Below are 27,185 nucleotides of genomic sequence, written 5' to 3'. Positions count from 1 at the left end.
ATGTGAGGTCCAAAGGATAAGTCACAGTCTACTATCACCCCCAAATTTTTGGCCTTAACAGCGACTTTGTCAGGAGGAGACATATCCAGTGGCCACCAGGATTTCCAGTCGAGTTCCGGTGCGCAACCGAAAAAAAGCAACTCTGACTTGTCAGAGTTGCATTTCAAGCCATGACCTCTGAACCACTCAAACACCGCACCAAGGCAATCCCTGATCTTTGTGCCGTTGAATGACCCAGCCCTGTCACAAGTGAACAGGAGTTGGGTGTCATCGGCATAAGACACGATCTGGGCGCCAAAGGATTCCGCGACTTCCGCCAGAGGGGCCATAAAGATGTTAAACAGCATAGGGCTGAGAATGGAGCCCTGCGGAACTCCCACCTCTAGCGGAGCCATATCAGCGGAAAAAGGAGGCGCCCAGACCGTTTGTCGGCGGTCGGCCAGAAATGATTTTAGCCAGTTCCACACCGTTCCACGAAGGCCGCACTCCCAGAGTCTTACAAGGAGGGCATCATGGGGAACGGTGTCGAAAGCCGCCGACAAGTCAAGCATGACTAACACGGCCTTTCCCCCCAGATCGAGTACTTCCCTGATGGCGTCCGTGACCTCCAGCAGAGCCGACTCCGTGCTAAAATTAGTACGGAAGCCGGACTGCGAGGTGTGCAACAGGTCGTTTCCTTCGATGAAGCTGGAAATTATCCTGTGCACATAACGCTCGGCCACTTTTGCCATAGCAGGGAGCAGGGAGATTGGCCGATAGTTAGCATGTATCAGGGGGTCCAAGGTGGGTTTTTTGAGCAGCGGTAGAATCATGGCTCGCTTCCAGGCCTGAGGCACCTTCCCTGTCGACAAAGATGTATTCAGCAGGGGGTTCACCAAGATGTTAATGGCGGAAGCCACTTTCCCTAAGCATTTAGCCGGACATGGATCTAATGGAGAGCCGGATTTCAGGCTAGACAAAAGCTCCAAAGATGTACTAAGATCCATAGAGGGAAATACAGAGAGGAAAGGGCCATGGTCTTCCACAGGACATGGTAGCGTTAGGTGGCATGGATCAGATTGCACACTGGAGAGAGAGGCCTGGATAGCTGTGATCTTATTGACAAAGAAGGTGGCAAGTTGTTGTATCCACACATCAGTATGAGTGTGGTTGGGGGTGCAAACCACAGGAGAAATAAGAAATAAAATCCTGGACCACTTTAAAAATTTCTTTGCAGACATTATCAGCCTCATCAATACGGTGTTCAAAATAGGCCTTCTTTTCGTCCCAGATGGAATGATGATAGGCTTTAATGGCTGCCCGAAATTTCAATTTCTCTATTGAATCGTAAGCCCGCCTCCAGGCCCTCTCAGCCCTTTTACACTCCTGACGTTGTAACCTCAGCCGAGGGGAGAACCAAGGGGCTGACTCCCTACGCCCTCCGGATTTGGAGCTTTTCTTGGGGATTAAGGACTCAAATCTTGCTAAAAGCCAATTGTGTAGGTGGACAAGATTCTCCTCCAAACTTCCCAAGAGAGGGCAGGGAAAGGAGATGAGAGCCTCGGATAACATGTCCGCAGAAAGTAAATGAAACGGACGTGAAGTTCGCGTAGCTGCATTTTTTCTCACCCGAGATAGGGCAGTGATAGGGAGAGAAAAAGAAATTAAAAAATGGTCCGACCAAAGAACAGGCTGGATGGAGCCGACCGAAATGGGTTTCGTTGAAAATACCTGATCTAAGGTATGTCCTTTATTATGTGTAGGGCCTATCAAAAAGGGGGATAACCCTAACGAAGTCGTGGTATCAATAAATGTTATAGTGTCTGGGTCACAACTATTGTCCATATGGACATTAAAGTCTCCAAGAAGAATACAGTGATCCGATCTGATACAAGGGACTGCGAGTGCTTCCTGTAGTTCGTCAAAAAAAGGTCCTAATGAACCAGGGGTTCTATATACAAGTATCCCAGTACAGGCCTGGAGGGGGGAGAGATGTAAGGTGAAACCAAGTGCTTCACATCCCTGCAAATTCTCCACCGGGAAAGTAGAGCAAGAAATACTCTCTTCCACGATAAGAGCAACTCCACCACCTCTGCCCGATGTTCTATCCCTCCTATGAATGTTGTAATTCGGGGGGATGGCATTAGCCAGATCTGGAGCAGAAAAGTCGCCCAACCAAGTCTCGGTCAAAAACAAACACGTAATGTTTGACTTATACAATAAATTCCAAATGTCAGTGGAATGGCGATTTACTGACCTGGTATTGAGGAGGAGACATTGGAAGGGGGCAGATGTAGTGTCAGGCCCGTTTGCAGCTGCAGCTGGGAAACGCCAAGCACATGACGGACAGCCTTTCCTTAGTTTCCTACCACCAGGGAAAATATAGGAACAGTTTCCTCGAGGGAGGCGTAAAGCAATAAGCTCAGCTGAAGAGTACGTCAGCATACTTAAAAGATTAAAAACAGCAAGGCCGTAATAATACAAACCACAAAGCAAAACCTGCAACACCGTCCAGCCCCGTCCGCCTCCGGGACGCTGACGGGCGCAGACGGGCTGGACTCTGGCGTGACTCCGGCGCTGTGGAGGCGCCCCCGCTGCGCGATCCCGCTGCGCTCGCAAGGGAGCTTTATGTAGGCTGACTTCAACTACCCACAGAGCGCTAGTCCGCTCGAAATCCCCGCCCCTCTACTGGCCAAACAACACTCAAAGATGGCGGCCGAAGATTAAGCCACCCCGGGACACCGGACCCGCTACAGCAGCGGTGGTTACACTATTATTGTGCAGGTAAGAGGGAGAGAACACCCGAGTTAAAAACAGGGGATACAAATAATGCAGAAACAAAAATAGAAAACAGGTCAATTAAAAACACAGCGCGATGAAAAGCGCGAAGTGCGAGCGCTATGCTGGGCAATCCTTTACCTGAGTGAGGGAGAGCCAAGGACCGGTCGCCTTATGTAGGCTGACTTCAACTACCCACAGAGCGCTAGTCCGCTCGAAATCCCCGCCCCTCTACTGGCCAAACACCACTCAAAGATGGCGGCCGAAGATTAAGCCACCCCGGGACACCGGACCCGCTACAGCAGCGGTGGTTACACTATTATTGTGCAGGTAAGAGGGAGAGAACACCCGAGTTAAAAACAGGGGATACAAATAATGCAGAAACAAAAATAGAAAACAGGTCAATTAAAAACACAGCGCGATGAAAAGCGCGAAGTGCGAGCGCTATGCTGGGCAATCCTTTACCTGAGTGAGGGAGAGCCAAGGACCGGTCGCCTTATGTAGGCTGACTTCAACTACCCACAGAGCGCTAGTCCGCTCGAAATCCCTGCCCCTCTACTGGCCAAACACCACTCAAAGATGGCGGCCGAAGATTAAGCCACCCCGGGACACCGGACCCGCTACAGCAGCGGTGGTTACACTATTATTGTGCAGGTAAGAGGGAGAGAACACCCGAGTTAAAAACAGGGGATACAAATAATGCAGAAACAAAAATAGAAAACAGGTCAATTAAAAACACAGCGCGATGAAAAGCGCGAAGTGCGAGCGCTATGCTGGGCAATCCTTTACCTGAGTGAGGGAGAGCCAAGGACCGGTCGCCTTATGTAGGCTGACTTCAACTACCCACAGAGCGCTAGTCCGCTCGAAATCCCCGCCCCTCTACTGGCCAAACACCACTCAAAGATGGCGGCCGAAGATTAAGCCACCCCGGGACACCGGACCCGCTACAGCAGCGGTGGTTACACTATTATTGTGCAGGTAAGAGGGAGAGAACACCCGAGTTAAAAACAGGGGATACAAATAATGCAGAAACAAAAATAGAAAACAGGTCAATTAAAAACACAGCGCGATGAAAAGCGCGAAGTGCGAGCGCTATGCTGGGCAATCCTTTACCTGAGTAAAATATATGTCTATCAACTCAAACAAAGCCTTTAAAAAGAATCTAAAGCTAAATGGACAAAGACTAGAATATGTGAGTAGCTTTCATTACTTAGGCATCACATTGGATTCAAATCAAATTTCAAATGTCAAAATGCTTTATTCGGCATATAAAATATAACCATATAGCATACATAAGAAATACAAATAATACATCATAAAACGTGATGATCGATTACCATACTAAGAAAAGGGCATGGACTAAATCTCCACAAAGTTAGATAAATAGAATCATTTTTAGGGAACAGAGTTACGGTATTTCGCTCAAGACACTTTACAAAAAGTTAATTGCATTATTACATTATTTCCTTTAAATAAAGTGACGAAGTGCGTAATCCCAAAGTTTGTCAGGTAGGATTAGAATAGCCCATATTTCATTTAAGGATATAGTTTCTGGTTAAATTCGTGTTAAAATTATTAATAATATATGATAATTTTATCTAAATAAAATAATCAATTAATTTAAAATACAAGATAAAACCAGTACAAACAGCAATATACAAACTATTAAAATTACAGAGAACATGTTAATCTAGATCATAGAATGATCGATTTTCTGCTGGAAACACATTTTAAAATATAAATAGCTACATGAAAACATACATCCGTGCTATTCAAATCGAACATTAACTGCAAGGCTTCTTTAGTAGTTCTTTTGTTATATTTTAAAAACAAGGACTTTAGGTACATTTTCCTGTGAGAAATATAAATTGGATTCTAAATTATCCTGGAAACCACAATTAGAAAAAAATAGATTAATCCTGCTCCAAAATTGCATTCCGATTAAAAAGAAGCACGGAGGGAGCACCTCTAAGGCTGTTTCCCCCGCCATCGAGGTTTTTAAATGTAAGGCTCAGTCAGCCGCCTTGTACGGGGCAGAACTTTGGGGTCCTTCTTGTAAGCGTAGCTTTAAAATCAGAGAAAATAAATTTATTCGCAAGCTACTGTCTTTACCTAACAGAACCCCGATGCTTCCTGTATTTTTTTATACTAACTTAAAACGTACCGATAGCCTTGCTGCATTACGCCCCCTTCTATTTTGGGTACGAATTTGGTCAACGGTTGAACTTGTACACTATAAAAAGCGTTTACAAGAGGTAATGTCTTTTGGTCTCTTAAAGGGCATTCCGTGGTTTAGACAAATCTCGAGCTGGTTTAAAAAAAATAGGTTTATCACATTACTGGGATAACCCTTCAGAGCTTACCAGGCGTGTAGTAAAGTTGTAAAAGTTTCATTTTGGAACTATATAAGTACTAACCTGCTACATGATACCAGTGTAGGATCCCTAACCGCAGCCTTCCTTTTGTTTAAAGATATCCCACAGTTCGAACAATTGTTAGATGAGGTAAGTCCACAAATTGCCAAATCATTGTACCTGAAATTCATATATGGGGTTCTGAAAACAAATGATAAGAAATCCAAATGGGGAAGTAATGCAAATGATAAAGACTCAGATAAGTGTACCTTTTGTAAAGATCTGTCTCAAGCTAAGGAAAATGATATGCATATTTTTTTTCTGCCCTGCATATGAATAACCATTATGTAATAATTTAAACTTAAGACATTGCGGGCAAGCTGAGCGTATTTTAAGGTCTGATACCACGCAAATGGTGGTTTTCTGTGTATCCAAGTTTCTTTGCAATGTGATGTTATCAGAGCAAAAAATGGAGTGAAATTGTAAAAGTCCTAGCATAAAACTCTGGTAATTGATTGGTATCATTAGTCTTTTTACCCCATTGAAGAATGGTTTTTAGTCCCTTAAAAACTGTTGGAGCAAGTAGAGATTACTGATATGGCTAAGAAGCAATACTGAGACGTCTGATGGAATATTTTATCTTCTTAAAAGTCAGTTTTCCTTTCTTAAAAATCTTTTTTTTTAAATGTTTTTTAAAAAAAAGTTGTAAACTATATTTATTGTATTAGAAATTAACTGTTTTTTAATTGTAAATAGATGATGCATTTGTGTAAACTGTGACGCCCCCTGTCCACCATTGTCAAAGCAATGCAATCGCTATGATCCTGATATTGATGTGTGTAATTTATTTTTATGTACTTTTATGGTCTAAATAGACCGAAATAAAGTTAATTGAAATTGAAAAAGTGTTCGGAAAGGAGATAAATGGCCTAAAGGATCTGATGAACTGAAATTTAAACTGGTTAATAAAGCAAAAGTACCAGAAGATCAAGTAAATGAAATAACCAGTCAAAAAGAGTTGTTGAGAAAGAAAATAGAGATTATGCAAAGGCCAAAAAGAGTGAGGAGACCAAATCAAAAATATAAATCCCCTGAGTGGACATATATGCTGTTGCTCCTAATAAGTGAAGTAAATAGCAGCCAAGAGAATTTGATTCGTCAAGGTGAAGAAAAAGAAAGTGAGTAAACTGACTCAAAGAAAGAAAAGAGATATTTAAAAAGTTTTTGGAAAACTGTGAAAAGAAAAAATATATGAAACAAAAACTGGAATCTTGATTGAAAAGAACATTGTAAGTGAAAAACAAAGGTAAAGAGATACAATTTAAAGGTAAAAAGATTGTGAAAATTGTTGTGTAAAAAAAATATATATATATAGCTATTAATGAAGTGACTCACTCTTGGGGCCAGATGTAGGTAATTCCGATTTACCTACTCTTAAATACCGAATCATACCGATTCAGTATTTAAGAGTAGGTAAATTGGAAGTAGGCAGATGTAGGTAATTTTAATTTCACAATTACCGATTCTGTAAGATTCGGTATTTACCGATTCTGTAAATACCGAATCGGTATTTGCCACTGATTCCTATGGGCCTTGAAGCCCATAGGAATCAATGGGAAATACCGATTCTGTATTTACAGAATCGGTAAATACCGAATCCTGGCAGGGGGAACGGGGTGTCACTTTGACACCGTGTAGCACCCCAATTGCAGGCTTGTGTGCCATGTGGCACACAGACATGCCCTAAGGGCATGTCTGTGTGTCACATGGCATAGGTGTACATGCACAGATGTGCATGTACACTGGAATTCTGTATTTTACCACCCAATACGATTGGGTGGTAAAATAAGAATTCCTAAGGACCTGTGGCACTGCAAACTGTGCCACCTACATATGGATTAACAGAATCGGTATATTTACTGAATCAGAAAAATACCGAAGCGGTAAATTTACCGAATCTGTAAATATACCGATTCTGTAAAATCCGAGCCACCTACATGTCAAAAGCCAAATACCGGTCGGTACCGGCCGAAATCGGCCGTTACCGACCGGTATTTGGCTACCTACATCTGGCCCTAAGTGTTCTATTTTTAGAAAATGGTGTAGAATGTGGTTATTATGTACTGGGTTATTAATGTTAGTATGGTTAATTCTTGCTATTGTTATTCCTTTTAGACCAGATTTTGAAAAATTGAAAGCAAATGAGAGTCAAAGAAAAGAATAATGATTTGATTGTGAATAGGCCTGAAATTCATCAAGATAACTCTATTAGTGATTTCTCACGTAACACATTTTCAAGATTATTATCTGAGTAGGTAAGGACGATGGATGCCAGTGGCTGTTATGTCTGTGTGAAGTTGCCAGCATCTGTGTCTGAGGGTGTCACCTACCATCATCTTCCATTAACATATGGAGTTACATGTAGTGTATTAACAAGTTTATTCTATAGAACAGGAAAATTAGAATATTATTATTCAGATTCTGATGATGTATTTGCTAAATTGAAGATTGTAGCTGAACTGAATCAAATTAAACCTGCTAAAGTTTTTTTTCACAACAACATTTTTTATTATTCAATTGAAGGGAGGCAGAGCAAAAGCTGTGGTTCCCCACAATCAGGAGAGTGCCACCAAACATTGTAACACATTGTATGTTTGTCATTGTAATGCTAAGTAAATCGAGAATAAAGCAAAGTAGGCTACCCTTCCCTTTACCCCTATCCCTCCCAACATCCCCAAAGGCCCAACTACCCCACTACCCACCCCTTATCCCACCCTAACCCCATGCACGTGTAGAATGAAAACACAGTTGTTAACGGTCGTGAGGTATGACACAGTAATGAGGCCCTCTCAGAACCTCTGCCTAGAACTCCTCCTCATTCGCCGCAGGGGGATCAAGCGGCAACCCCCTATATTCCGCCCACCTCTTCCAGATCTTAAAATGTTTACGGGGGCAGCCTCTCGCTTCAAAAATCGGCCGCTCCATTCCCATATAATAATCCAGGCCGGCCTTCCATGCACACAGGGGGGGGGCTCGGACTCCTTTCCATGCTCTGGCCAGGTCTCTCTTGGCCACCACCAGTCCTAGTAGCAACAGGTGGCGCTTGTATATGTTCCCACCAACTCCTTCAAGCACGTGGAGTAAGCCCAGACGGTGAGTGCGTGGGAGGTCCCAACCCAAAACCTCAGACAAGCAATTCCATACGCCCCTCCAGAATCCAATCAGTCGAGGGCATGACCACACAGTATGTATCAGCGTACCCACAGCCGCTCCGCACCGCAGACATTCCGGGGAGCTAATCAGTCCCGCCCTCCAGAGTCGCTCTCGGGTATAATAAGATCTATGGAGATATTTGAATTGAATCAGGCGAAGCCGCATCGCTATTGCAGTTCCGCGCGGGGACTCTAGGGCTTCCCTCCAGTCATCCTCATCTAGAGGACCAACGTCAACCTCCCAGGCCGCTTTCAGAGGGAGCAGGGTGGATGAGCAGTGGGTCACCATCGACTGGTAGATGCGAGAGATCTTCTTAGTACCAAGGTCTCCCATGAACACCTTCGCTTCAATGGGGCTAAACTCCGGGAGTGAGTCCAGGTCCGCAATGCTTGGTGTAAGTGCATGCCGAAATTGTAAGTAACGAAAGAACTGAGTTTGGGGCATATTGAACTCCGTGCTGAGTTCCTGAAAGGACTTAAGAGTAGTACCGGACATGACATGTCCCAACATTGATATACCTATGGCTTCCCAGCCATCAAACCCGGAGAGCGTCATCAGTTCGGGTAGGCGTCCATTGTGCCATAGCGGTGTCTCAGCTGTTAGCCTACCCCACCAACCCATACGACGCAATGCCTGTCGCCACACCGCAAAGACCACTTTCGTAACGCACGGCAACCCCCGCCGCAGCCGGGCCGAGTAGAGGATCGTGTGTAATGTATGATCACCCATCAAGGAGCGCTCCAAAGCGTATGTTGGGTCCCCTCTGTCGCCATATCACCACTCATTGAGTACGAGCAGCTGCGAGGCCTGATAATAAGATAACAAATCCGGGGTGGCCAAGCCACCACAATACGTGGAAAGGAAACATGTCTTTAGTGCCACTCGAGCCGCGCCTCCAACCCACAGAAAGCGACTCAAGGCAGAATTAGCCTGCCGAAACCACTGGGGAGGAATAGGATGAGGGTAATTCTGTAGTTGGTACAAAAGACGCGGAAGAGCTACCATCTTAAATATCGCTGACCTACCAAAGATGGTGAGGGGCATTCGGGACCAGGTCTTGACATCCTCTTGAACTTTGTCCCACACGGGTACAATATTGCGCTCCCACGTAACATGGGTGGATTCGGAAAGGAACACCCCTAAATATTTCAGACCTTCAGTGGCATGCTGCAAGTCCATCGCCCAGGGGTCTATTTCCGCCGCGCCTCCCAGTACCCAAAGGGTGGACTTGCCTAAATTCAAGCAGAGACCCGAGACCTCTCCAAATATGCGCATGATTTCTAACACTCGGGGCCCCGAGCGACGCAAATCCGTGAGAAAGAAGAGGACGTCGTCCGCGTATAAGGCAATCCTGTCGAAAAGGGTCTCGGACCAGACAAAACCCCGAAGATGGGCATCTATGCGCACCCAGGAAGCCAGAGGCTCCATGGCCAGAGCAAACAGGTACGGGGACAAGGGGCACCCCTGACGGGTCCCCCGTCCAATGGAGAACACCTCCGAAGTGGCCCCAGCGACCCTGACAGCCGCCGTGATATCAGTATAGAGCAATGAAATATAGGACAGATACACTGGGCCTAGGTTGAGGCGGGACAGGAGTGCAAAAAGGTACGCCCAGCTAACAGAGTCAAACGCCTTATGGATGTCTGCTAAGAGCAAAGCCGCTCTGTCCCCCAGTGTCCCCATCGCGTCAACCGCCGCCTGCGCACGTCGGATGTTGTGCCGTGTCGCACGGTGTGGCATGAAACCTGCCTGGTCCGGATGAACCAGCTCCACCATATATGTGAGTAAGCGGTTCGCTAGTGCCTTTGCCAGTATTTTGGCTTCCACATTAAGCAATGAGATGGGGCGATACGAGTCGTGCCTGTCTGGGGGTTTACCAGGTTTCTGGAAGACCACGATCTCGGCGTGCCGCCAGTCCGGAGGCAATCTGCCCCGCTCTCGTGCAACCTCCAGTGTACTTCGATAATGGGATCCCAGGAGGAGCTGGAATTTCTTAAAAAACTCACAGGGGTAGCCATTTGGACCCGGTGCCTTCCCCGCATTAAGTTGACCCAGCGCCTCCCCAAGTTCCTCGGCCGTAAGGGGAGCTTCAAGTTCCTTCCTGGCCTCGTCAGACACCGCCCGGGGCGGCAAGTCGTCAATAAATTTAGCTATATCGTCTGCGTGGAGATTATCTTGTGGGGCATATTGTGACTGGAAATAATCAGCAAAACTCGCTGCAAGCGCAGCTGGGTCCGTAATCGTCACTCCGCTGTCATCAGTGAGGCCCGGCAACGTAACCGGTTGGAGACGGCGCTGACATAGCCTGTGGAGCATGGTACTGGATTTATCTCCCCATTGGTATATTCTGCTCCGCGTGGCCAGCCACGCCAGTTTAGCCTCGTCCATCAAGATAGAGGCGTACGACTGTTGTGCTTGGAGGAGCAACCGTAGCGCCACCTCATCTCCTTCTCCCCTACTACGGTGTTCTAGGTCCTCTACGAGTCTGGCAGCTGTAGCGGTCGATTCTCGTCGTCTACGGCGGGCCTCGGCACACCATGCAATATCCACCCCCCGTATTGTAGGTTTCATGGCCTCCCAAACCACCTCAACATCCATATCATCCACTAGATTTTCCCGCCAGTAATGTGCGACGGCTTCTCGTAGATGTTGGACATAGGTGGGCTGCTGTAGGTGCCACGACGACATCCTCCACCTGAAGGGTTGTCGCTTCGTTAGCAGTTCTATCGTGACTGACACTGGGGAGTGGTCTGAGAGCCCCCTCGGACGTATCGCAGCATCGCGCACCCTGTGCAGATACATTCCAGGCACAAACATATAGTCCAGTCTCGAGAACGAGCCGTACACCGCAGAGACATATGTGTATTCGCGCACCGTTGGATGCAAATGTCGCCACACATCCACCCATCCTAGTCCCTCAGCCGTGGCCTGTAGCCAGGTAGGGGAATTAGGGGAAGGGCCAGCAAGCACCCCCTGTCGCCTCTGACGGTCCACACACACATCCATCACCTCATTCCAGTCCCCTCCAATCACCGCCAAGGACTCCGGGATATCCTCCCACACCTTAAACAATTTCTCGGACAGGGCCCACTGTAGGGGGGGGGGAGCATACACACTTCCAAAGTGTGCCCAACATCCCACTAATAAAGACATAGCGGCCTTGAGGATCCACCCACTGCTTCTCATGGACGTATGCCACCCTGCGGTGCACCAGAATAGCAACACCTCTAGAGCCCCTGGCGAAGCCAGCATGAAAGACTTGATGGTATCCAAACCTCTGTAAACTAAGTACTTTAGTGCCCAACATGTGAGTTTCTTGGAGCAAGAGTACATCCGCTGCCTCCCTCTTCCCCCAACGCAAAACATCCCCCCTTTTAACGGCATCTAGCATCCCCCTGACATTCCAAGTGATGATCCGTAGGGACTCGCCGGGGAGTCTATGAGTCAAATCAGCCATAGTCAATCGAGGTCCAATAAGTATGCCTCTTGTGCCAATTCCACCCACCTCGTATCGTCTTCAGGTCAATAACAATCAGCACGTGCATTACCCCCCCCGCCCTTCCCAGACCCTCCCAACATCAACAGAAACTACCCCAATAGGTCTACTTTTCCCAGTCATCACTGTGCCCACATGTCCTGTCCCCAAACCCTGCTGCCAACACCCCCCATCCCCATACTCCATAGAACATTGAAGTACCTGTCGCGGCATGGGCCGCCCCGGGTCCAAAACAGAGGGCCCAAGACTAACCATACCAATGGATCCCAACACCCCTTAAGAACAGCAATACCCACCCCTCCCTCAGCCAACAACCACTGCGCGTGGTAGTCGAAGGCCCTAACAAGTCCCTTCCAAACCCTTCACCACCACCCAAATTACAACAAAACCTCCGAGAGTTAGCATCAAAAACAGTGCCCACACTTCTAGGGATGAAGCCCAACCGTGTGCCTCCCAGTCACTCGAGGTAGCCGCAGCAGTGCAATCTCACCCATGTACTCAAATATTATCGTCAGATTGGTCGGATGCAACAGTCCCCTTATCCTGGGTCGCGCCGGCAGAGGCGGACCTCTTCCTCGACCGGGACCTCCGCTGACGGCCATGTCGGGCCGGCTTACTCTGTCGATCCTGCGTCGAACCTCCAGGGGCACCAGGATTCAGACCCGGCTGCTCATGTGGCCTGATCGGCACCGACTCGTCGGTCCACTGGAAGACCTCCTCCGGGGAATCGAAGAAGTGGGTTCGGGACTGATAGATAACCCGCAAGCGGGCCGGGTACAACAAGGAATATTGAATCTTCAATCCTCGCAATTTGGCCTTAGCGTCTAGGAAGGAGCGACGCTGCTGCTGCACCAACTTGGTATAGTCAGGAAAGATCATGATCTTCCGATTTTCGTACATGATGGTGTCTCTGGCTCTCGCCTCTCGGAGAATCACATCCCGATCATGATAGTTCAACAATCTGGCGATGACTGCCCGGGGTCGCTCCCCCTCCGGCGGCCGCTGAGTTAAGGCGCGATGTGCACGTTCAATCACAAAGCAAGTGGAAAGGGCCCCTGTGGGGAGCCAGCTCTCCAGCCATTGGGTCAGAAACAGCTCCATATTGTCCTTCTCGCATCGCTCCGGAAATCCAACGAAGCGTAGGTTGTTCCTACGTGCGCGACCTTCAGCATCTTCCACCCTGGTCGCGAGGTTCTTTTGGGCATGTTCCATCGCCGCCATTTTCCGTTTCAGGGTCCCCACATCGTCTTCCACTACCGATATCCTCGACTCAGTTTCTGTAATCCGCTCCACAGCATTCCGCAGATCTTGTCGCAGCAGAGTCACGTCTGCACCCACTGCACCAATCTTCGCGTCCAGCATATCTCTGGACTGGGTGATCGCCGCCATAAGTGCCGCATTATCCGGCCCAGTTCCTCCGCCACCGCCGGGTGCTCCAGTGCCCCCACTGGGCCCTGTAAACTTGTCAATGGGCCCTTGTTTGGCCGGGCCACCACCTCCCCTGGTCATAGTTGCGTGGAACTGTGAAGCACAGGATCAAGAGGGTCCACTGAGGGGGCGGGGGGGGGCCCTCCCACACCAATACGTGGATCTGTCCGTGGTCCCGCAGCCCCCGGAGACAAAGCAGCTCCCCACCAGGTCTGGGCAGCGCCGACGGGTCAGCGTAAATAAATCGCCAGGCAGCTTCCCCGACTCCCCCCCGGCTGGGCAACCGTAGGTCACTCAGTGGTCCGCCTCCGATTCCACAGGGTCCTTAAGTCCTCGGGCGTCCCGCCTGCACCACCCCTGCCCTCTGCAAGGACGACCCAGGGGGAACAAAGGAGCCCGTCGGCCACCCCAATCAAGCTCTGTGCCACTGGTCGTGAAATGGCCAGGGGGGGTCCGCACCAGAGAGCAGCGCAGTGGTGTACCTCTCTGCCGACCGCAATCACCCCCGTCACGGAGGCACAGATATATCTCCTTTGGTCAGCATCAATCTCGCGTGCACCCGGCCCCGGTCTCGGCTTACCGACCAGGATGCAGGCCTCTGCACCTCCCAGGACCTCCAAGCCTGTTCCACAAGTGCAGCAAGGTCGGCAGGCAACCAGCCACAGTTCCACGGAGCCACCACCACCCAGGGTCAGTCCGCCAGTCGAGCGATCCACTGGCCCAGGCAAGCCCCGGCAGCCACTCCACCGCCGGTATCCCCGGAGGCCTCCGAAAATCGAGGTCCCGGTCTCCCGGCCCCGAAGTAGGCCGCGACTCCCTCCAGCCTTCTCCAGATGTCAGAGCAGGCCCCCCCCACCACCGGAGGGTCCCCTCAGCAGCGCAGTGTTCCGCCAGGAAGGGGAGTTCCGCCAGCCCCGGGGAAGCGGATGATGACGGGTCGGCGCGAAGATCCCCCAGCCGGGGTGCGCCAAACTCGAGGCCCCGGCTTCCTTTGCAGGGACTAGGCCGCAGACTGATGTCGCCGAGCACGGCTCCGCCAGCGATCCGGGAGCTCCAAAGGATACAGCGGGCGACTCCACCTGCCTTCCGCTCTTCTTGCCGGTGGTGTGGGTGATGGAATCGGGTCAGGAAGCAAGGATAAGTACTCGGATAAAGAACGGGCCAGTGGGAGCTTTAGCAAGCTGCGTCCACCATCTTCGCCCGCGTAGCCACGCCCCCCCCTGCTAAAGTTTTTGGAGAATATTTCTTAGAAAACAGAATTGACACATGATTATGCATTCAAACATAATTTGACTTGTAAAATGAGAAATGAAGAGAAAGTCTTTTTAAATATGGTTGAGGAAAGAAGGCAACAGTACAAAAGGAAAGAAAAAGTGAACCAAATTAAATCTACAATGTGGACGTTTGCAGATGATAATATTGAGGGGCATAATGTAAATGTGGCTATAAGCATAGATACACCATTAGTAGGAAAATTATGTATTCGAAGAGATAACACTGTGTATGACAATTATTTTGTGGGAGAGAGTCAATGTGAGGACACCTATATCATAAAAAGGGGTTGGGGATTTAAAGGTGGTAATGAGCCAGTTTTTCCTGGTATTTATTTTTTATATGGGAACAAAGCGTATTACAAATTACCAGACTATTGGTATGGATCCTGTTATATCGTCTTGATCTTTCTTAAAATTTTTCATGTAGATAGAGGTACTAACGGAATTCATGAAATAGGTAAACCTTTAAGTCGTAGAGAGAGTGTTTTTGAAATAATAGGTGATGTTTTTGGAGCACTGATACCAGCAGTGGGTATATCCTTTAATGCAAACAGAATTTGGAAATTGTCAACCATAGTAGGCCGCTTATCAACAGACACAGCTGGAGGATTTTTAATGGTAAACACTGAAATAGTTTCTATGAGAAGTATGGTGATGCAAAATCGACTTGCTCTAGACATCATTTTGGCAAAAGAAGGAGGAGTTTGTGGAATTTTAAAGGTGCAACACTGTTGTACCTACATTCCAGATAAAAGTCAAAATATTGAGAGATATATTACAAATCTTACAGAATTGCATAAGGAAGTTGAACCACTGGAGGTTGATGGTGTTCTTGAGAAACTTGGTAGAAGTTTTTCAGCAGTTAAAAATTGGTTTCATGAAATAGGTAGATCTATTAAAAGGAAAGTACTAATTCCAGTAACAGTAATAATAATAGTGATCTTTATTTTGAAATTAAGTTGTCAATTTAGAAAGAGAAGAAATGTCAAAAGATCTTTAAAGAAAGTAATTGAAGAAAAATAAGAGAGGGAACGAGAAAAAGGTGATATTGAGATGGAAGAGTATAACTCATACTAATTCAAAGAATTTGAAACAAGTTGAGATAAAAATGTACACATTTTTGGGAGATATTTGGTGATAAATCACCAAAGGAGGGAGTTGATGGAGCAAGGTTGGAAACAAAAATTTGTGTATACCCCTTGTGAAGTCACTTCTCCATAACAGTAATATGAATTAATTGTGTGGTTTTGAAATTAACCAACTCGAATAGAATGCACAGCCACAAATACACGCAGGATACTAAGTGACATGTAATTGCAAACCATAATCTACTAATTGTGTGATATATTGTGTCCAAACTGTACGCATTTGCCATAACCTAATTGAAAATTGCATGAATGTGCTTTTTGTCTGTTTATTTGTGGCATAAATAATGAAGATCGGTAAGTAAACCATGCCTATATGTTGCTTAACACTAGGTAACTACTAATTGGGATACTATTAGTATGGGGAGGTAAACAGAAGGGCTTTATTTCTCAAATGTACGTTTATTTGTGTTTGTTTCTATAATAGTTCCCCTATGTGGCCAAAAAAAGATACAGGCTGACCCCGACTGCGAGTTTGCGATGATGTACGCATGTGCGAAAATATGAGAGGTGAACCACGAGCAGCCTGTGCCTGTGCAGAATGGGTCAAGGACAGTGTGGCCTGGATATTGGAACGGCTGCCAACTTTTCGAATGTCAGCATCATGAATGTGGGAATAGGGCATCGAAGAACAAATTAAAGGACACAAGCGGAAGAGGAATGATACGAAGAATAGAGACTTTATTTTCTCAATTATAACGATGACTCTGCGGAAATTGAACAATAAGGTGATGAGGTGATGCTCATCCACCCCTCAAGTGACCAATCACGGACAGTCTAAGACCCCAAAGTTACAACTTTTAGATAGATAAGTTAGTGAAAAAGGGTATAAAAGAGGACATTTGCAAGAATGAAAGGAACTTGCTTTTTGGATTTTATCTTTGCACCCCCAACACACAACTAACACAAAAACTCATGCCAAATGCTATGTTTTTCTTTTGGAAGAAAAGCTTTTGTTTCTACATGCCATTGGCAAAGTTGTGTCATGAGCATGACAGGCGCCACCAGTTATGGTGTGCCTTGTATGTTGCACATCATAACTGGCATATTTTTTGGTATTGTGTTCACTGCACCGTACCTAGCCTTTAACAGTGTATTTTGTATCATGTACTGCATTCACCTTGTACCCACTCCATGCTGATTGATTGATTGATTGATTGATCGATTGTGAAATTTATATAGCGCACGAAAGCCCAAGGGCATCTAGGTGCTGTGCGGAGGTATCTGATGGAATTTCAGTGGATGAAGGTGCAAGTTAATTGGAGAATAGCCAAGTTTTTAATTATTTCCTAAAGGAAAGTAACATTGAGCTGTTGTTGATGTCTATCGGAAGCGTGTTCCATAATTTCTCTGTGCCAGGACAAAACATCTGCTGCCCAACAAGCTTTCTTAAATTTGGGTATCTGGAGGAGTTTGCTCTGAGATGAACGTAGGGTTCTGGGAGGGTGATACCAGGTGAGGTGTTTTTTTAGGAACACGGGTCCGGTTCCATGTACAGCTTTATATGCTAGGCATAGAGATTTAAAATCCATCCTTTTTTTCATAGCAAGCCAGTGAAGTTTTTTTAAGCCTTGGGAAATGGACTGGAATTTGGGGATATCCAACAGCAGTCTGGCAGCTGTGTTCTGCGCCCACTGGAGTTCACGCATGTACTGTTTTGGAGGCCCATACATAGTGCATTCCCATAGTCCAATCTAGCCAAGGCTAGCACCTTCACCAGTGTTTTTACTGCTTCACCGGGGATGAACAAGCGCACTTTCCTAATTGACTTTAGTGTTAAAAAAGACCAATTAAGAGACCTAATTTATCTGATGTTGGAAGGTCAGTCTGTCATCAAAGATGATGCCCAGATTCTTCAACTTACTGACTGGGACTGGAAGAGTTCTCATGCCGGGAGGCCACCAGGTCTGTGACTAAAATGAAGTATCAGATCCCAGCAGGAGAACCTCTGATTTTGCTTCCGTTAAGCTTTAGGCAGTTTGCGCTCATCTATTGTTCTACCAGGGACATACATTGACTGAAGCGCTCAGCAGTTTCCTCCGAGTTGCTTGAGATGGACACTACAATTTGGGTGTTGTCCGATTAGGAGACCACGAAAAGCCAAACTGCCTGATGATATCAGCTAAGGAGGTCACATAAAGATTGAAAAGTGTAGTGCTCAGTGAAGAGCCCTGCGGCACCCCACATGGAAGTGAAAACTGCTCTGAGCAAGAGTCCCCAATCTGAACATATTGAAGCCTATCGTTCAAATACGATTTGATCAGGTTAAGAGCAGGATTCTTGACTCCTGCCTCTAGGAGCCTTCTGATTAGGCTGTGCACGACCTTAAGCTGTGCACAACTGGGGTTAGCTGCAGAGCCTAGTGTCCAACCCTTGTGGGTTTACAGCATCCAGACAACCTTCAGTGTAATTGCCTCCAGCCCTGTGCAGCAGGGGTTGGGCACAAGACCTGTCTCAAGGGTAGGCACCTTTACTATACACTGACTTTGAATCCAGGTTTGAATACAGTTCAAGGACCCTGGGTTTTTTATTTTGGGTCCTTGAACAGTTTTAGTGCCAGGGTACGAGAACAGTTTGTGGTCTCTGGGTGTCAGGCATATGGGTTACCAGCAATGATCACATCTCAGGGTACATTACGCCCCGCATTCACACTTTGCAAACCAATCATAAGTGTGAAACACTGGCAGGTAAAACTGGGGTGTTACAGAGAGCCAGAGTATAGCAATAGACTTTTTGGCTGGTGAGCAGCCATTTCCAGGCTAAGGCAGGCAGAGCCAGTATACATTTCAATAACTATAACAAATCAGAGCCTGGCAACATCTTGAGGTTGATGCAGCTTGTCAGCACTTCATTCTAGTTTGCATCTGGCCTCTCATTCCCTCACATTTATTTTATTTTTCCTTCTGTTTTTCCTCAGGTTCTCTCTTTGCCCTAGAATATGGTACTTCCTTTTGCTCCTGCCTCCTGGTTGCCTTGGCTCTTCAGTCTTTGCAGATGTTGGAATGGATTCCTGGTGTTCACAAATGTTCATTACCACATTCACAAGTACAAAGGCTGGTAAGAGTTACTGTACTTACCTGTTTCTTGCCATTATAAGTATTTGTCCATTAGGTCACATTGTTGTTTGGCTTCAATGTGAGCATAAGAGATGAATGAGTTCAAGTTTACAAACTTTATTCGGATAAACAATGTATCCATAAAAGTACAACAATGATTAAAAAAAAGAAAATTGAGGAGGAGCTTGGCGGGCATCCGAGATGGCCGCGTGAGCACAGCGCTCCCCGGACCCCCGCCGCTCCCGGCATAATATCCTGCATGAATCCTGATTTTTCGCGAGGATTTGTATAGAGGACGTTGGGCTGATCTACCTGGACCTTTCAGAAATTTATTTTGACCCCGGGTGCCTGAGTTATGGTGAATTGAACTTTTGGGCTCCGCCCTTGAGGTGCGCCCGGGACTGGGTGAGGTTCGGTGGCCGTCTCGGAGTTGAACAACAACGGCAGGGGGATTGGACTTGTGGGTCCCCTTCTTAAGTTTCGGTTTCGATTCTGCCTCTAACTGGGACATCGGCGAGGGGGTCGGGCCAGAGCTGGTTCCAGGACACGCGTCGGCTGTCGGGCCTTTGGCTGGACTGTTCTCCTATTTGGCTGCCCCTATCCTGGTGATACTCTTGTTACGGTCCTTTGGTCCCGCGGCCTCCATTTCTGGTGCCCGGTCCGTTGACCCTGGTGACTCTCCCTGTGACGCATCTCCAAAATGGCGGGCAGAGGGGACCGGGAGACGCGCAAGACGAAGACACCTCTGCGCGGGAGTCCGGTCCAATCCAACGTTATGGACCGTTATACCCATTCTAAGGGGTCCCCCGGAGCTGCCCTGCCCGGTCCCAGTGCATCTGACCACGTTGTGGATGCGTCGACGGAGCCTTCCTTGCAGGACATCATGGGCGCCATTTCTGGCATGAGGGAGTCAATAGGCCAACAATACGAAACCTTGACCCACAAAATTGACACTGTGGCAATCGATTTGAATCTAATTCGAGCCGATCTCTCCAAAACGAACGAAAAGGTGAAGTCGTTGGATATCAAATCATCCAGCCTCACGGCGGACGTCTCTGAGGTACAGACGGAGATTGGCAATCTCCGTAGGGTGAACGATTTCATGACCCGGCGCTTGGAAGATTTTGAGAACAGGGCACGTCGCTGTAATGTTCGCGTGGTTGGTGTCCCGGAGAACCCAGAACCCCACTCGGTTGATCTCCTGGTTGAAGACCTGATCCAGAACCACCTTTCTCCGTCTGGCCTTAGTAAATTCTTCACAGTGGAGCGTGCACATCGTGTTCCGGGGGGCCAGGGTAAGCCAGGCGCCCCGCCGAGACCTATTGTTGCCAAGCTTTTCCACTATAGAGATCGGGACGCTATCCTGCAGGCGTCGCGGGTAAAGGGCCCGGTGGCCTTTGAGAATGCCACGGTGAACTTTTATCCGGACTTTTCCCAACAGGTCCAGAAGCAGCGGATGGGATTTCGTGGTGCCAAGAAGCGTCTTAGGGACATGGGGATGCGCTACTCTATGCTCTTTCCGACCAGGCTGCGGGTTGAGTATAATGACCGGACCTTCTTCTTTGATCGGCCGGATGCTGTGAATGACTGGCTGGACTCCTTGCCTAGCCGACCTCCTGAGACTGAGTCCGATGCCCACCCGGGCGGTGCTGAAGGTGGTGTAGGGAGCTGAACATTTCGTCTATGCCGGATGCCTTGTTTTGAATAACTCTTCCAGGAATGTGTGCCTTTGTTCCTCTACCGCTTATGTGATTTGATGTATGTTCTTTTTCTCGTCATTGGTCTTGATCGGGGTGGCGGGTGGGACGGAGCCTTTCCTCCTCCGGGGTCTTTGTGTAGAATAGGGGTTCTTGGGCGACAGGCACACTGCAGGTTGGGGTGGCTTTTTAGCTTTTTGCAGGGGTGCAGGGTGGGGGGTGTTTTCTTGTTATTTGGGGGGTGGGTGGTTGGGAAGTTCGTTGCTTGTGTGTTCTGTTTTCGAGGCGACTTTATCCTGTATTTGAAGATGTTTCTGGTGTCATGCTCATTGGTGGGGGGTTTTGGCTTTGTTGGGTGGGATGGGGGGTAGCGGGTTGAGATTTGTTTCGTGGAACGTTAACGGTCTGGGAGATCGTATCAAAAGAAGTGTGGTGTTGAAATGTATACGACGTTTATCTCCTGATATTGTTTTCCTGCAGGAGACTCATTTGGTAGGCAATGTTTGTCATGCAATGAATAGGTGGGGCTATCGCCTCGTAGCACATTCGGGGTTTACCTCGGGTTCTAGGGGCGTGGGTATCCTTGTTCGGGCTTCCCTCCCCCTAGCTATTGATGATGTGATTCAGGATGATCGGGGGCGATATGCTGTCCTTGTGGGTCGCTATGAGGGTCGTGCCCTCTCCTTATTTACTGTTTATGTGCCCCCCGGCTTGCAGACTTCTACCTTTTCGGATTTGGGCCGCGTATTGTTGGACCTCCCTGATAGTACTCTCTTTTTGGCTGGTGATTTTAATTCGGTGTTCTCCGGTCTCCACGATCGCCACCCCCCTAGGGATACTCCTGCGGCCCAACGGTGGTTGGGTGGATTTTTGGATACCTTTGGCTTGGTGGATTGCTGGAGGCTTTTGCATCCTACTCAGCTTCAATACACCTTTCATTCTGGGGCCCATGGGAGTCTGTCTAGGCTGGATTATTTCCTGATGCCTGCGGCTCAGTCACCAGCGGTGCGTGAGATTGTACACCTTCCCAGGGGTATTTCTGACCACTCTCCGCTCTGGCTTCGTTTTGAGGTTGGAGTGGAGGCAGTGGGCAGAGTAGCTCCCATCAATCCGTGGTACCTTACCTCCCCCGAGACCCGCAGCCTTTTGCTTAAGTCTTTGGACGCGTATTTTCTGGATAACGAGGGGTCGGTTTCCTCAGCTGTGTCCCTATGGGAGGCCTTTAAGACGGTGATTCGTGGGCAGGCCCTCTACCTTATTGTTGAAGCTAAGCGGGCGAGGAATAGGGAGGTGGTGGACCTTGAGGGAGAGATTTCTGCATTGGAGGATGCTTTGGAATCTGGTGTCACGTCTGCGAAAGTCCACGCCCTGGGTCTGAAACAATTTGCCTATAAATCCATGGTCACGGATGCTGCTAAAGTGATGTTTCGGGAGCAACAGGGTCGTTTGTATGATGTGGGTGACAAAGCGGGTAAATTGCTGGCATGGCTGGATAAGAAGGAGAGAGCTAATCGTGTGGTACCCGTGATTCAGTCTTCGAGTGGTGTGAGTGTGACGGACCCGATTGGAATAGTTGACCGTTTTGCTGAGTACTTCCGTGTGGTGTATGCCCCTGTGTCTGTGAGAGATGTGGCTGACTCTCGCCTTCTATTGCGTGATATAGCTCTGCCCAGTGTCTCTGATTTGGATCGTGTAGCGTTGGACTCCCCCTTTACGGTTGATGAGATAGCCACTGCCATCCGTTCACTCCGTTCGGGCAAAGCATTGGGCCCGAACGGGTTGCCAATTGAACTGTACAAGTTACGTCCCGACAGAGTGGCGCCATATCTTCGCGCCATGTTTCTGGAGTCCCGGGAACGGGGTGTTCTCCCTTATGATCAGCGACTGGCCACGATAGTTGTCATCCCCAAGGATGGTAAACCGCGAGACCTTTGTTCATCCTATAGGCCCATATCCCTGCTAAATGTTGAACCCAAGGTGTTGGCGAAACTCCTGGCGTCCTGCCTCCTGACGGTCATTAGTGGCTTGGTCCATCCAGATCAATCCGGATTTATCCCGCATCGCAACACGGCTCTGAACCTACGTCGTCTCCACGGCGCGATTGCGAGGGCGGGGCTTCTGACGGAGCCGGCCATTTTGGCGTCGTTGGATGCCTCAATGGCTTTTGACACTGTGGAGTGTCCTTATCTTTGGGCGGCTCTTGAGAAATTTGGTTTCGGGCCTGAGTTTATTGGTTGGATCAAGTTATTATATGCGGAACCTCTGGCACAAGTAGTGGTAAATGGTAGAGTTTCGGCCCCTTTCACCCTTGGTAGGGGTACCCGTCAGGGATGCCCCTTGTCTCCGTTGCTTTTTGCACTCGCCTTGGAACCATTGGCTGCTTGGCTTCGGTGGGAGCCTTCGCTCAAGGGGATTCGCTGGTCTCCGGACTTTGAGGACCGCGTTTCGCTTTACGCGGACGACATTCTTTTATATCTCACCTCCCCGCGTAAATCTCTGACAGTTTTGTTTGACGTTCTCACTTCCTTTGGTGCCAACTCGGGCCTCGTTATTAACTGGGCCAAGTCCTGCGTGTATGTTCTTTCGGGTGTTTTACCCCCTTTGCCAAGCAGACTTCCCATCCAGGTGGTCCAGTCTGGCTTCAAATATTTAGGGATTTTTATTACGTTGGACTCCTCGCTCCGATTTGAGCGTAACCTCCTCCCCCCGTTGCTTCGATTGCGACTGGACGTGGCCCGCTGGCGTAAGCTTCCTTTGTCTCCTCTGGGCAGGGCGGCCGTGTTTAAAATGATGTCCTTGCCGCGGTTCCTCTACGCGCTCCAGAACTCCTATGACGCTATCCCCAAGACCTATTTCCGAGAGATCGAGAGTCTTCAAAGGCAATTGATTTGGGACTGGCGTCCACGTATTGCCCTCGCGAAACTCACCATCCCTTGGTACGACAGGGGCATGGCGCTCCCCGATATCAAGCGATATTATTGGGCTTCCCAGCTGTCTGCTATTAATCACGCGATGTTTTCACCGGGTCGAAATCCTGCATTCGAGATGGATAGACTCCAGCTGCCGGGTGGGGACTTTAATAGAGCGCTTTATTCCCGATCAGCCGGGCGCCATCTTGTGGGCCCGTCCAGGAGTGCAGTAACTGTGTGGCGAGCCGCGAATGTGAGTTTGGGATGGGAGGATCGAATGACGCTGGCGACGCCGCTTTATGCCTCGGAACGTTTGGGGTGTCTCTGGTCTACTAAGGGCTTCGACCGCTGGGATATGATTGGTATAAGTAAGGTGGGTGATGTATGTTCGAAAGGTAGGGTGAAATCGTTCCAGGCCCTCCAGGAGGAATATGGTTTGAATGGTAGGGAATTTTTTCGTTATCTGCAGGTCCGGCACGCCCTCGCCTCAGTCTTGACTCCTGATATGGCCCTGCCCGAGTCTTCCCCCCTCGAAAATCGTGTCCTTGATGGGCACCTGCCTGATAGCACTATTTCCCTGATCTATAAGAAGCTGATCAATAATCGGGCGGACTTATTGGTTCGACTTCGGGAGGCTTGGGTCGGCGATGGGTTGGAACTGGACGACGAGGATTGGCAGTCGGCACTCTCTTCTCCCAAGGAGGTAGCCATTCCTGCCCGTCTCCGTTTGGTTCAACTTAAAATCCTTCATCGAGTGTATGTCACTGGTCCGCGTCTGGTAACGATGGGCTTTTCCTTGGATGGGTTATGTAAGCGTGGTTGTGGGTTGAGTGCTACTTTTTTACACATTCTTTGGGAATGCCCGGTTGTGGTGGCTTACTGGACTGCTGTGCTTGAGGTGATGACTGCTGTGACTGGTGTTGCCCTGCGGCCGGAGTCTCGACGATGTCTGCTGAATGTGTGGGAGCCCACTGACTACTCTGTGGCCCAGACCAGGTGGGCTACCTTGGGCTACATGATTGCGAAACGTGATATTGCGCAACTCTGGGGCGCATCCAGGCCCCCTGAGGTCTCGAAATGGGAGGACAACATGGACTGGTCCATGTTTCGGGAGAAGACTGTTTATGTGGCCAGGGCCAGACCCAGGGCGTGGACGAGGATTTGGGGCCAGTGGAATGAATATCGTGGAGATATCTGTACACCTCCCCTTGTAGGCACTACTGATGTTGTCCTATCTCCCTAGGCGAGCGTTCCCGGAACCCTTTCATACAGTTTTTTGAATTTCCGATTCTCCCCGCTGCTCCCCCCCCCCCCCGACCATGTTGGAGCCTCAGGGCTCTTGGTAGGTTCTCCTGATTGTAGACCATCCCCTCCGTTCTTTGGGCTGACCTTGATTACCGTGCATTCGCCTTTCTAGTGTTTGTTTTTCTTTTTGTATAAATAAAAATTCAATATGCTCTGTGACATGTTGGGAGTAATGCTTTGTGCTGGATTTGTGCCTGACCACGGGTGTACACTTCTGCTTTGTGCCTTGTGCCTTATTATTAGCGGCCAGCCCGTGAGGTTGTAGGCCCATTCTTGTATTTTCTATGCTTGCTCAAATAAAGGTTTTTGAACAAAAAAAAAAAAAAAAAAGAAAATTTAGCAATATGTAATAGCAAGAATTACAGTTGTATAAACACAGTAACATTATATTTTTAGATGGCAATTTAAGACACAAATTCATTATAGATAAGTTGATAGTGTATAAACCAATCCATTAGTTAATTAGGAACTGTCTGTACATTGTTAAAACTCAGTCAATAAGCATTGACTTGCATGCCCTAGTGGCAATTCTCAGAAATGTGCTTAGGCGAAAGACCAACTCTCCGTTTTCTAAGGCAAGCATATATGAATAGGCAGAGGCCAAACTAATAGGCCTACGCTTAGTAAAGAATGGGAGAAGAAGCCACTTAATATATGTCATATAGAATTTGCAGAAAAACCAGAAATGCTGGGTTGATTGTCCACTCACCCCATCACATGGGCAGGGTAGTGAAACAAGCTTCGAGTGATAACCTATAGGGAAACACAATGCTAATTTGACTGTCCCAGCCTTCAAGCAGAAAGGAGGCTCCTTTACCAACGACTCATGGGCAGGGTGAGATATCTCAGTAGGGGGTAGCAATGCCATTCATAAGCCATATAAGTGGAAACAGAAGGTTTCTTGGATTCCAACGCAGTTCTTGCATTGCTATATGACGAATAGAGCGCGATTCTAAGTTATTTTTTATTTACATTTTCTACTTTGCTAGGGCTTAAGAAAATAGAGCCCTTGTTAACACTGCATAAGCTCTAGGACACTCCAGATAGTCAGGGAATAGTAATCCCCCTCTCACACTTCAAACGTCTGTTATGATGCTTTGTGTTAATGTGGCTGCCTGATTCTTCCAAACTGATATCCAAAAAAGGGCAGGGCGTGCACGTATAAAATCAGATATGTAATTTAAATTCAGTTCCCTGTGGCAAATGTACTGTGGAGTGGAGATTGGGATGCTCAGCAGCTCTCTACAAAACCGATTTTCTTCCTGTTGAACCCAGGAGCTATCTGCGGTGCCTCAAATCTCAGCACCATACGTAGCCACAAGGATACACTGAAGTTTAAAATTGTTTTAAATAGCTAAAATAGCACCTGTATTCTTTGGGCTGGGGAAGCTAAAAATGGAATGGATGGTCTATTAGAACTTGCTCCTGGAGTGAGTAAGATGCTCAGTCCAGGAGCCGTTCGTAGCAAAGACAACTCCTAAATAAGGGAATTTACAGGTACTTGTCAATTTGTGATTGCCATCAGTAATAGAACTGAGCTGGCACTTCCTGGGGCCACAAGACATAAGAAATGATTTTTTTAAATGAACACACAAATCCAAACTGTCCATATATTTAACAAAGGACTGTACTAAAGTGCGCAGGGAGTTAGGAGTGCGGCCTATGAGGACCGCGTCATCAGCGTATAGTAGGACGGGGAGAGGTTTCCCGTGGATCATGGGAACATCATGGGTCATCGTTACCAGTGACTTATTCAGGCCATTAATATAAATATTAAAAAGGAGGGGGGCCAGGACACAACCCTTCCTGACCCCCCTTCCGACCCTAATGGCTCCCGATACCTCTTCACCACTACCTATCCTCACCTGTGCCATGAGGTCTTTATGGAGGTGTGTTAAAAAATTAACCAATGGCTCATCCAGCCCATAAGCCAGTAGGATAGCCCACAGCCTTGACCTATTCACAAGGTTGAATGCTGATGATAAATCCACAAAGGCCAAGTAGACGGGGGAATGCCGAGCAATAGTGTACTTCCTGATTACAAGCTTAAGATTAAGACATTGTTCGGTAGTACCAACCTTGCTACGGAATCCTAACTGGCAGGGCTCTAAAATGTTGCATTCCTCACACCACTCCAGGATCTTATTATATAAGACCGTGCCCAACATTTTGAGGGTATTGTCAATCAGTGAGATCGGCCTATAGTTACTACGCTGTGACCAATCCCCCTTTTTGTATATTGGGACGATGATACTCTTAGCCCAAGTCCTAGGTAACGGAGCATTCTGCAGGTTATTAAAAACATTCAAGAGGAGCGGGCCCAGAAGTCCGGCTTCCATTTGATCAAATCTATGGGTAGCCCATCTGGGCCCAGGGCCTTGTTCCCAGCGCTCTGATGAATGGCCTCTTCTACTTCAGGGAGTGTTATCTGGATGCCAATAAATAGGCCAAGTTCATACTTGTCCGCCACCGTTGAAGGGGTGTCGTAAATATTGGAAAAATGTTTTTCCCAGGATTCACTGGATATAGTACAGCTAATGGGGGTTAGTAG

General features: G+C 47.9%; 1 protein-coding gene across 1 annotated transcript in view; it reads right to left on the bottom strand.

Moving 5' to 3' along the window:
- Nucleotides 1–27,185, bottom strand: part of LOC144770383 (uncharacterized) — a 720,823-nt gene that overhangs the window by 621,069 nt on the left and 72,569 nt on the right. The window lies entirely within an intron of this gene.

This window comes from Lissotriton helveticus, chromosome 7 (assembly GCF_964261635.1).
Source record: "Lissotriton helveticus chromosome 7, aLisHel1.1, whole genome shotgun sequence".
NCBI lineage: Eukaryota > Metazoa > Chordata > Amphibia > Caudata > Salamandridae > Lissotriton > Lissotriton helveticus.
This window is presented reverse-complemented; position numbering and strand designations above follow the sequence as displayed.